This window comes from Lepus europaeus, chromosome Y (genome assembly GCF_033115175.1).
Source record: "Lepus europaeus isolate LE1 chromosome Y, mLepTim1.pri, whole genome shotgun sequence".
In the NCBI taxonomy this organism is placed as follows: Eukaryota; Metazoa; Chordata; class Mammalia; order Lagomorpha; family Leporidae; genus Lepus; species Lepus europaeus.
Genome location: NC_084851.1, coordinates 20628186 through 20638967, shown reverse-complemented (window position 1 = coordinate 20638967; position 10782 = coordinate 20628186). Strand labels below are relative to the sequence as shown.

Below are 10782 nucleotides of genomic sequence, written 5' to 3'. Positions count from 1 at the left end.
TATGGAAAACACAAGTGTTGATTCAACATTTAAATTAATGCAGTTTTTAAAATGAAACAAAAAATAAAGATGTGCAAATTGGCAGAAAATTAAACAAAATTTCTGTTTTCTCAACAGAAGGAGCAAGGAAATTAATGAAATCTAGGAAGGATGTACACAGACTTATATCTATGTCTCTAATGCCTGCTTCTTTTATTTCTAATGAAGCATAAGAAAGCTAAAATTTGGCAGTTAAGTGGTAAATACAAAGGTGTTCATATATTATCCTCCACATTTCCCTGTTTTCTTCTAATATATTGTAATTTCAAAAAAAAAAAGCTTGGATTTCTGTGGTTATAGTTTATTCTTAGTGAAGATCTTGGCATAATAATCAGGAGAAGGGGAGCAGAATTCCAGTTTGGAACCAAACATCCATACAGAAAAATACAAAGTGTGCAGTTGTCATTTGCACAATGTGGTCACAGATGTCTCACACAAACCCTGTTAACAGCTGACACTTTAAATATTGATCAGGTACTTTGCTGAATATTGTATGTGGATTATGACATCAGGATGGAATGAAAACCCAAGTCAAATGCAAACTCAAATGAGTTCTAAAATGAACTATAGTGGCTATTAATTACTAACAAGAAATTCAGGTTGCAAAATGCATTTATGCTTGGGGATACACTGATATCAGACAGTGTAGACTCATCATTTTCTACTAAACATCAAATTCTTTTTCCATTTAAGCTGAGTTCAATGGTAGCCTTACATAAACAATCAGAAATCTTGAAAGAAATATTTGGATTTTGTTGGTCACAGTAAAGATAAGATGTAGAATTGAATGAGAATGGACTGATAAGACAACCGTAACATACATAATATATCAGAAGCATGATGGCTCCCTTCGAAAGATGTAGGAAGTCAATTTTTTTTTTTTGGACAGGCAGAGTGGACAGTGAGAGAGAGAGAGACAGAGAAGAAGGTCTTCCTTTTGCCGTTGGTTCACCCTCCAATGGCTGCCACGGACGGCCAATCACACTGATCTGAAGCTAGGAGCCAAGTGCTTCTCCTGGTCTCCCATGGGGTGCAGGGCCCAAGCACTTGGGCCATCCTCCACTGCACTCCCAGGCAACAGCAGAGAGCTGGCCTTGAAGAGGGGCAACCGGGACAGAATCCGATGCCATGACTGGGACTAGAACCCGGTGTGCCGGTGCTGCAAGGTGGAGGATTAGCCCATTGAGCCATGGTGCCTGCCAGGAAGTCAATGTTGATAACAAGTTTCCTTTGTTGAAGACTTACCCTGTGTCAACCACTGCTCTCTGGGACCTGCAAACAACCTCTCCTTTAACTCTCAAAGTGACCCTGAGATACATGTGCTTAGCTTTACTTCCTTGATGGAACTGATCATGAACGCACACATTTTAAGTTTGTTTTCCAAAGTCTCAAAATCATTTTGTCAAGAAGACACAATTCAAGAGCTCACCTTCTTAACTACAATGAAATGCTGACAGTCATAGTATGCAAAAGTGGTAGGAAATATATTTGTAGGTAACAACTGACCAGTGGAGAGATGTTAACTTCATGATATAGCAGTCATAAGAATGCAGTCTGCAATTTTCAGATTTGATTATATTTACAGCCTTTATCCCTACCGTAGAGGATCAATTTTTTTTATTGTTTTGTTCTTACTTTTTGTCGAATGTTTTACTTAGTGGAGGGTTAAGTCCATTGGTTTGTTTGGAAAGTTCATCTTCAGTTACAAATGAGAGCTTTTCTGGGAATGATCTGAGCACCCAAGTACAGGAAGTACAGACAACTACTAATACATATTGTCAGAAAAGTCCTCTACCACAACACATGATTGTCAAACTTTCAAAAGCAAAACATAAAGCAAAGCTCCTAAAATGTACCTGAGAGAAATGCCAGCCTAGCTTCAAAAGATCTCCAATTAAATTATCAGCTGATATCTCATCAGAAACCCTACAAGCTAGGAGAGAATGCAGAGAAATGGTCCAAGTCCAAAAATAAAAATAAAAAAAAGGAAAACAAAATGAAAACCCTTTCAACCCAAAATATCATTCTCAGAAAAGCTCTCACTTATAAGTGGAGGTGAAATAAAGGCTTCCAAACAAATGGAAAGAACTTGTTTCCATTCATCCACTGTGACAAATGATGTACCTAAGGATGTACTGAAACACAGAACCAGAGAAGGATATTCAGCATCATGAAAGCATACAAAGGCAGAAAATCTAGTAAAAGCCCAAACCTTTTAAAACTTTTTTATTTTATTTGAAAGGCAGAGTTACAGAGAGATGAGTGGAGAGAGGGACAGAGAGAGAGAGACAGATCTTCCACCTGATAGTTTATTCACCAATAGACCACAATGGCCAGGGCTGGACCAGACCAAAGCCAGAAGCCAGGGACTTCTATGTCTCCCACATGGGTGCAGGGACCCAACGGCTTGGGCCACTGTACACTGTTTTCCCAGGTGCATGAGCTGGGTTGGAAGTAAAGCAGTCGGGACTTGAACTGGTGCCCACACAGGATGCCAGCTCTGCAGTTGGTGGTTTAACCCACAACACCACAACATCAGCCCCAAAGGTACAATCTTAACTGATATAATAAGCACTAGGCCAAATGGATACCTCTCATTTTTTGTCTTTACCATATTTAAAACTAGTATACATGATCGTCCCTTGAAAATTCTTATCTATTTGTTCCTCTCTTGACCTTATTATTGATTTCTTGTATTTCTCCTGGAATTGTATTTTTCTACTGGTAACACATTCACTATACCGTGTGGTCTCTGATTTATCCCATTATGCAATCCTCCTTGACATATCTGGCTGTGATCTGTTGCTCCTGTTTCCTTACAGCTTAAGCCTTAAATATAACTTTAGACCATGTTTTCTACTCTACTGAGAGATTCTTTGTAGCTTTGCAAATGGCATCTCAAGCTCAGCAAATCTGAAATGAAAACCATAGCATTCATTCTTCTTTTATGCTTGCATAAGGCATTACTACCAGCTAGCCTTGATCCACATTACCAAAATACGATTTTTTCCTTGGACTCCTTCCTCTTTCATGTAATAAAGTCATCTGTTGTCAAATCCTGTTACTTCTATGTCCTCACTTTTAAATCTTTATTCTACATTTTATTTACATGCAGAGTATAAAATGAGGAGTGGCTGCCCTTTAAATTTTTTTCCGAGGAGTTCCCACACTTTAGCTTAAGGCAGTTATCGCGAGAGTCCCCCGGCTGCGAGACCGTCCTCTGCGCACACGCAGTCCGTGGTGGCGTGCTGTTGGGGGCCCGGTGAGGTAGGGTCACACGCAGGCGCACTCGCGCGCCTACAGCTCGCGCGCACCGTGTGGTAGCGGCTGTGCACGTCCAGGAAGGACACCTCCCCAAGGTCGTGGACGCGCGTGGCCGCCTAGCACGCGCCTGCGCAGTAGCGTAACAGCGCCATCTCTTCCGAAGCGTAGCCCAGGCCCTGCTCGCTCACCCTCACCAGGAGCTCGCACAGCCCGCATGGCCCCGCGCCGGAGTGTGGGCGCGCGCCGCTGCAGAGGCCCTGCCCGAAGGCGCGGACCTGGGGCCGGCCCGCCCACGGCGTCAGCTCGGCAGCTCCATGGCGCCTGGCTCGCCCTGCAGCAGTTCCTGGTACTGGGCCATGCGGGCAATCCGGGTGTCCAGGGTCCCAGGCGGGCGGCTCAGCGGGGCCAGCGCGGGTCCAAGGCCCTCTCGGCACATCCAAACGGTCAGCAGAGAACTGCCGCCGCCTTCCAGCACTGCAGGCTGGGCCTGCGGGCAGGGGAGGGTCAGCCGCGCGCCGCGGACACAGCTGGGCCCCCCTGTCTTCGGACGCCCCCTGCTTCCTGATCCATGGCGCCCACGGGGGACGCAGGAAGGATCCACCGAGCCAGGTTGCGGGGTGCCAGGCTGTGTGCCGGGGTGCAGGGAAGCCACCCCATGGGGGGGAGGGGGTGGCCCAGGGTGCTTCCCCCAGGAGCTGATGACAGAGTTCAGGCATGACAGAAGGTAGGCGCTTGCCCAGCACCAGCCCAAGGCCTAGGCTGGACCAAGCTCCGGGTCTCCTAGCAACAGTGTGGCTGCAGCCTGCTGCCAGGGGCAGGAGCGTCCCCAGCAGGTGGCGCTGTGGGGCCGCGGTGCCGCGGGAGGCAGGCTCTGTCCCCTGCCCAGAGAGGCCCCAGGGGCCTTCCGGCTCCTTCCCTAGCCTTGGAGCGCGGTGAGCCCCTCGCCGGGCGTCTCCAGCGGCCTTGCCTTCCCTCCCTCCCCATTCCCATTCCCCGCGAGCAGCGCCTCCTCCGGGAAGCCGCCCCTGACCGCCGCCCCTCCCCCAGCCGCAGGCCAGCGCAGGGGCCTGCACTCTGCGCGGGGAACGCACCGTTTGCATTCCCCGTCTGGCCGCCTGGTGTCGGCCGCCAGGCTTGGCGGCCGGCCCGGCGTACACATTTACACGCGGCGCTGCAAGCCCAGGCAGATGCTGGGGCGCCCCGATGCGCACACCGCAGGCACTCGCTTATCTTTGCCCACCAGCTGAATTTCGTTTGCATACATTTGCATCTCACTTGCGCACGATTTGCATGGGCAGGGACTGGACCCGCCTCTCCCCCCTCTCCTCATTGGTACCCTTATCCCAGCGAATGCGGGGCGCTGGAGCAGCTCTCCACCTGCTGGGTCACTCCCCAAATGCCCCCAACGACGAAGGCTGGGCCGGGCTGGAGCCAGGAGCCAGGAGCTCCACCCGGGGCTCCCATGGGCGCCAGGGACCCCCAGCTCCTGGTCCATCACCGCTGCCTCCACGGCGTGCATTCGCAGGGAGCTGGGATGAGGGGCAGAGCTGGGGCTGGAGCTGTGGGGTGCAGCGGTCTCAGCCACCGGGCTAACGTCCACCCCACATCCAGGGTCCCTGTTCCCTGGGGCACCAGACCCAGGCATGCAGAGGCCCTGGGGCAGCAGGCGTAGGCTCTGGAAGGGGGCGTTTCCTCCCCGAGCCTGGGGCCAACCCTGCACCCTGTGCCCAACCCCAGTCCACAACTGCCCGCAGAGGGAACCTGGCAACCCGACGGGAGCCCCCAGGTGCCGCTGATGCCCAGGTCCGCACTGAACGGACGGAGAGGTCCAGGCCCAGGCCTGTTAAGTTTGTCCAAGACCGGAGCGGGAAACACGCTCGGGCGCGAGATCTCCTTGGACATCTTCCCCGTCAGGGGACAGGGCGCCTCGGTCTGTGGCTGCACACCACTGCCAGGAGTGAGAGTGACCGAGGGACCCCCCAGCTATGGCGGGGAGGGCTGACAAGCCTGCGTAGCAAAGGCCTCTCCGTGTGGGGGTCACCGTGGGGGCCCGGGGAGCCAGGGCGCGGGCACGCCGACCTGGGCATTGCCCACGAGAGGCGTCTGGGCCACATCTCTGCTTCTGGCTGGAGCCTGTGGCATCCCGAGTGCTAGGGTGGAGCGGGAGGGGAAACTGAGGCTGGACAGGTCCTGCCGATCCGCGGCTTCCTCGCTGGTGTGGGCGGACCTTGCTCGCCTCCCCTATGCCAGGCGATGCCCTGGAGCCCCTCCCCAGGGAACACCCCCAGGCAGACCGGCCTCCGTGACTGTTCCCAGGGAGAGAACTCCTACATGTCCCGCAGCGCCCTGCCTCCGAAGCCCCTCCCCCAGGAAGTTCCCCCGCTCCACTGTCTGCTGGGCCAGGGCATTCGGGGCTCAGGGGACCTCTCCCTTCCCACAGCCATGGGGAAGCCGCCACTACAGGGACGCGCGCGCCCGGCCTCGGTTTCCCCCATCTGCGGGCGGCCCCTTGGAGGTTCCCTGGGGTTCCACGGATGGGGAAACCCAGGGCCCTTGAGGGACGGGCCCTGCCCACGGCAAGACTCCGCGGCTCCGTGGAACGAGGCAGACTCTGCAGCCACTAGATGCTGCCCCTCCCCCACGGGCGGGCGGGGGAAGGGGCTGGGGCAGCTGCAGCACATCTGGGGCAAACCAGGAACATGTGGCGGCGCAGCTGTTCCCGGGGCCATGGGCCAGCCTGGGGGTCGCCTCGTGTGGGAGGGGCGGCAGACGCAGCACCCCCCGGCTGCCTCCGCCCAACTGCTCCGAGCACCAGGCCACAGCCTCACGCGGTGTCTCAGGGTGAAGGGAGGCGGCACCGCGTCCTGGTGACCCAGGGAAGTCCCCGTGGCTTTGAGCTCAGGACGGACATTCCCACACAAGAGAGAGGCTCGGGGGTCAGCTCCGTGGAGGCGGCCGCCTGGGGCTTAGGTACAGGTGGCCAGGGAAGCTCCTGCCCACCCCTCAAAGCCCCATGCCAAACGCCCCCTCTTCCACAGCCGGGTTGGGGCTTTGTGGAGCCGCCCCCTGCTGCCTCCCCAGGGGCGCATTAGCAGGACCTGGGCGGGGGGAGTGGAGGAGCCCGGATGGAAGCCGCACCCTGGTGCAGGATGTGGGGGTCCCAGGCGGGGCTCAGTCACCTTGGTCACAGCTCCAACCTCTTGGGCTCCTTCTCAGCCTCTCTCAGCCAAGGACTCCGCCCAGTCTCCTTGGCCCCGCCCCAGTCTTCTCAGCTCCATCCCTTGTCCTTGGCTCCGCCTCCAGTCTCCTTGGCCCCACCCCAGTCTCCTGGGCTCCACCTTTCCAGGGCAGGAAGCTCTGGTTCAGAGGCAGAGCCCCTAGCCCCAGGCCACACAGCACAAAGGGGACTCAGCAGGGGGGGGGCAGCACCCCCACCCCCTGGAGCCCCAGGCGGGGCTGGGGGCAGAGAGGCCCAGGGCCCGGTGTGAGGAGGGGGGCAGGGCACCCCAGAGCATAGAACGGGCAAGGGAGGGGCCCACAGGGCAGGGGCCACAGGGCTGGGGGCCAGGGCTTGGTGGCCACCGCCCCGTGAGGGGACAGGCGCTGAAACAAAGGGGAGGCCGGTTCAGTGTTGGCCATGCTAGAACCCGGACCGAGAGGAGGCCGCCATGCTGGGGTGCGTGTGTGTGTGTGTGCAGGCCAGAGGGCTGCTCAGAGGAGGAGGCATACAGGTGAGACAGGAGGGCAGGAAAGAGGCCTTCAGGGAAGGTCTGAGCGGGCGGGTGGGGGCCCGCAGCCCTGTCGCTGCGGTGCGTGCGTGGGCTTGCGTGTGCGTGGCGGAGCGGCAGCATCTCTCTGGTTCCTAGTTCCATGCCGGGTGAGTGGGGCTGGCCCTGGGCCCCGCAGGTGTGGGGTGGGGGCGGGGCGTGACGGGATCAGCCTGATGAGGCCTGGCATGGCTGAGCCGCGGGGGCACGGCCCCCGGGGAACATGGCTGGAAGTGCGGGGCCTAACCCTGCCTGGCTACCCGGGAACCCAGCCTTCCCCCCCCTCCCATGCTCTATGGCCGGGTCCCCGGGCGTCCTGTGGCTGAGGCCGCAAAGGGACCGCTGGAACAATCCCTCCCTCCCACACTCGCAGGACACATCGACGGTGCCATACCCAGCCGTACCGTCTGCCCTCTTCTGACCTCTGTGTGTGCCATCGCTGCCCCCTCTTCTCCAACCCAGAAAACTACTGTTCACCCCTCAGAGCCCCAGCGTCAAGGGCCCTCCCCCTGGGAGTCCACCCTGACCCTGGCACCCTGAGAGGTCCTCCCTTTGGGCTCTGTGTCCTTGAGGGCTGGGGCCCAGGAGCGCTGACTCCACACAGCTCTGGCGCCCGACTCTTCCCCAGACGTCTGGAGCCGTCCTGTGCCTGGCTCCTGGCCGCAGCCCTGCAGGACCCTGGGGCCTGGCAGGACCACCGGGTGGTGGAATCTCACACAAGGAGCCCGCGGCCAGGGGAGGCCTGGGTTTCTTCTTATCAAAGTACCTGATTTGGGTCCTTGATCATCTCCACATCACCCACCTTCTTGCTAATGTTCATCTTGGAAGGCAGCGTATAATGTAATTGCTTTAGTCCCTGCCACCCACTTAGGAACACTAATGAAATTTCAGACACCTGGATTTCTCCTGGCCCAGCTCTGGCTGAAGTGAGCATCTGGCTAGTGAATCATGGAATAGAAGATCTTTTCTTCTCTCTGCCTTTCAAATAAAAATAAATCAATAGTAAATTTGAGTTATTCTTCTTGCCTCATGTGAATCCATTTGGAGTGGGCTTCCAATCCCAGCTTCCTGCTAATGCAAACACTAGGAGTTGTCAGGTGTTTCCTCAAGACCTTGAGTTCCTGTCACCCATGTTGGAGACCTGGATTGAATTCTAGACACCTGGCTTCATCCTGGGACAGGCCTGGCATTGCTGGTTGTGTGGGGAGTAAATAAGCTGATAGTTGTATGTCTGTCTCTGTCACTCCTTCTGTCTCTTTTGCCTTTCAAATAAATAAGTAGAAAATTTTAAAATGATGGAGCCTACATGGACAACAGTACTGAAGGGCTGCTTCTAGGGATGGCATTGTCATTGGCAAAGTCCAGAGGGAAGCACAGGGCTTCACGTGGCAAGAGAAAGGGAGCATGCAAGTGCCTCTTTGGTGTCTTTTAAAGTCACCAGTATTCAGCCAATCTGAGAGATCCACCCTGATGACTTCATCCAATCTTATTTCACCTCTTAACCTCCCCTAAATACAAATCAGATTAACTTTCCACTCTCTTTAATATCTCAAATTGGTAATTGTCCCCAATAAATGATATTCAAATAACAGACACATACAATGGAATATTACTGTGATAATTTGATAAAATTTTGATAAACACTACAACATGAATGGATGTTGAAGACATAATGTTCTATGAAATAAGTAGGAAGAATACAAATATTTTGTGTACATTCACACCAGCAGCAAACAATATTCTTCTCCAGCCTTGTCAACACATTTTTTTCCCATAATGGGCACTGTAATTGATGTAAAGTGGTGTTTCATTGTGATTGTCATTTTCAGTTACTCCATAATGGGATTAATTCAGAACCGTCTTCATGCTCATGTTCCTATTCATTACTACCACTATGATGCTCTCAGGAAGTAGATTCACAGAGTAAGGTCCATAATCCATCCAGCGTGTACTGCCAGCTTTTCTCTTCCTTTAGTCCTCTAGTCATTACCTATTTTCCCAATCACAATGTGTGACAATAGCCACTAAACATGAACAATCTCACCCGATCTTGTGTGTAAAGTCTTTTTTCAAGTTTGGCCACATAGACATGGTTGAGCAACCCTATCTTGGACCTTAGTCTCCAGCATTAATCTCTTACAGATTGAGTTGCTACCCCATGATCTGAAACCTGCTACTAGAAATCATATTGCAAGACTAGACTGTCCATGTTGCCACAGACCAGCTCCATCCAGTCCAGAGGCCCCAACGTGTGAGAGGTGTTGGTGCTTGAAGAAATGAGACACACTCACAGCAAGGCTGATGGCATGGCTCTGTCTTTCGAGCACCAGACTTTATTTTTATATCATGTCACACAATGATTCTTTCTTCTTACAATGAATAGTCTGTTGTCTATTTTTTCTAATGACAATTTCTTTGATTTTCAAGGGCATATACAGAGCTTGGGTTACAATCACAGACAGGTGTGAGATAACGGGCTGCGCACACAAGCCAAGGCCTCAAGTGCTGAAAGAATGCTTCCTTAGACTAAAGTCTAAGGTTTACCTTTAGGACTTTATAACATGTATGTATTTGAAAGGATGAAAGAGAGAGAGTGTGTGTGTAAAAATTTTTCTAGTTTAGAACTCCCATCCCCTGCCAGGGGGAAATGTTCCCTCCAAGCACACCCTGGAAATACAGGGCCTCCTGCTCCCCTGATCAAGGCAGGAAGGCAAGAGGAGGACTACAAGAGTAGAACAGGTTGTCATCTGAGAGTAACTCTGCTGCAGGCAAAGTCCCAGACAACATTTCCCAAGAACTGGGGTTGGTGAAGGTGAAGGGTGAAGGTCAAATCAAAGCAACCTACAAGAAATTGCAATTTGACAAGAAATAAAAGAACTAGAAAAGAAGCAAAAAAAAAAAAAAAAAACACCTTATCCAAAGATGCAAGTCACCACTCCAGAACAAGGAAGAAGCAGGCAGGTAATGCGAGGGTCTGGACCACAGGGTACAGGAGCCTCTTAATCAACTGGTGACTATCCCCATGCCTCTGACCTTTACCTACCATGATGCTAGCATTTAATATCGACTCCCCCTCACAGCAGAGGCTGGACAGATCCAAGGGTTCCACGCTGTTCAAGCTAGTGAGCCTGCAGGGAGGCTGGGGCTGGTCCAATAAAGAAGTGGGCCTAACCCCCATGTTGTCAACCCACTTTATTTCAATACAAGATATTTTATATTTTACACACACACACACACACACACACAGAGAGAGAGAGAGAGAGAGAGAGAGAGAGAGAGAGAGAGAGAGAGAAATAACCTGACTCTTGCTATTCAAGCCAACATACTCAGAAATCTCAACCTTAAACCAGCAGCTCTGAAGACATAGAGGGGCCCAGTTTTTAGCTCATCCCATGCTACTTGGTCTCTGACTATGTGGCTTTATCTTTTGTTGTCAATTTTCCTAGTTGGGTTCTTTAAAAACTCAGAAAGAACAACTAAAGGAAAAGTCAGTGAGTGCATTTGTATTACTGAACATTATAGCTTCACACAGCACACTGTAAAGAATCAGTTGTTTCACTCTGTGTACATGTGGCTCATGGGGAGCTGTGACTTGCTGCTATTGTCCAGAACTGCACATGTTAATATCCTAAGAAAAGACCAAATGAAAAACTGCAATAACTTCTACTGAATATATATCATGTTTGCCTTACCATAAAGTAGAAAAACCCAT

The 10782-nt window shown here is 52.6% G+C and overlaps 1 pseudogene; it reads right to left on the bottom strand.

Annotated features, from left to right (window-relative positions):
- Positions 1 to 3312: 3312 nt before the first annotated feature.
- LOC133754141 (neurturin-like) lies at positions 3313 to 4462 on the bottom strand (annotated as a pseudogene).
- Positions 4463 to 10782: the final 6320 nt, after the last annotated feature.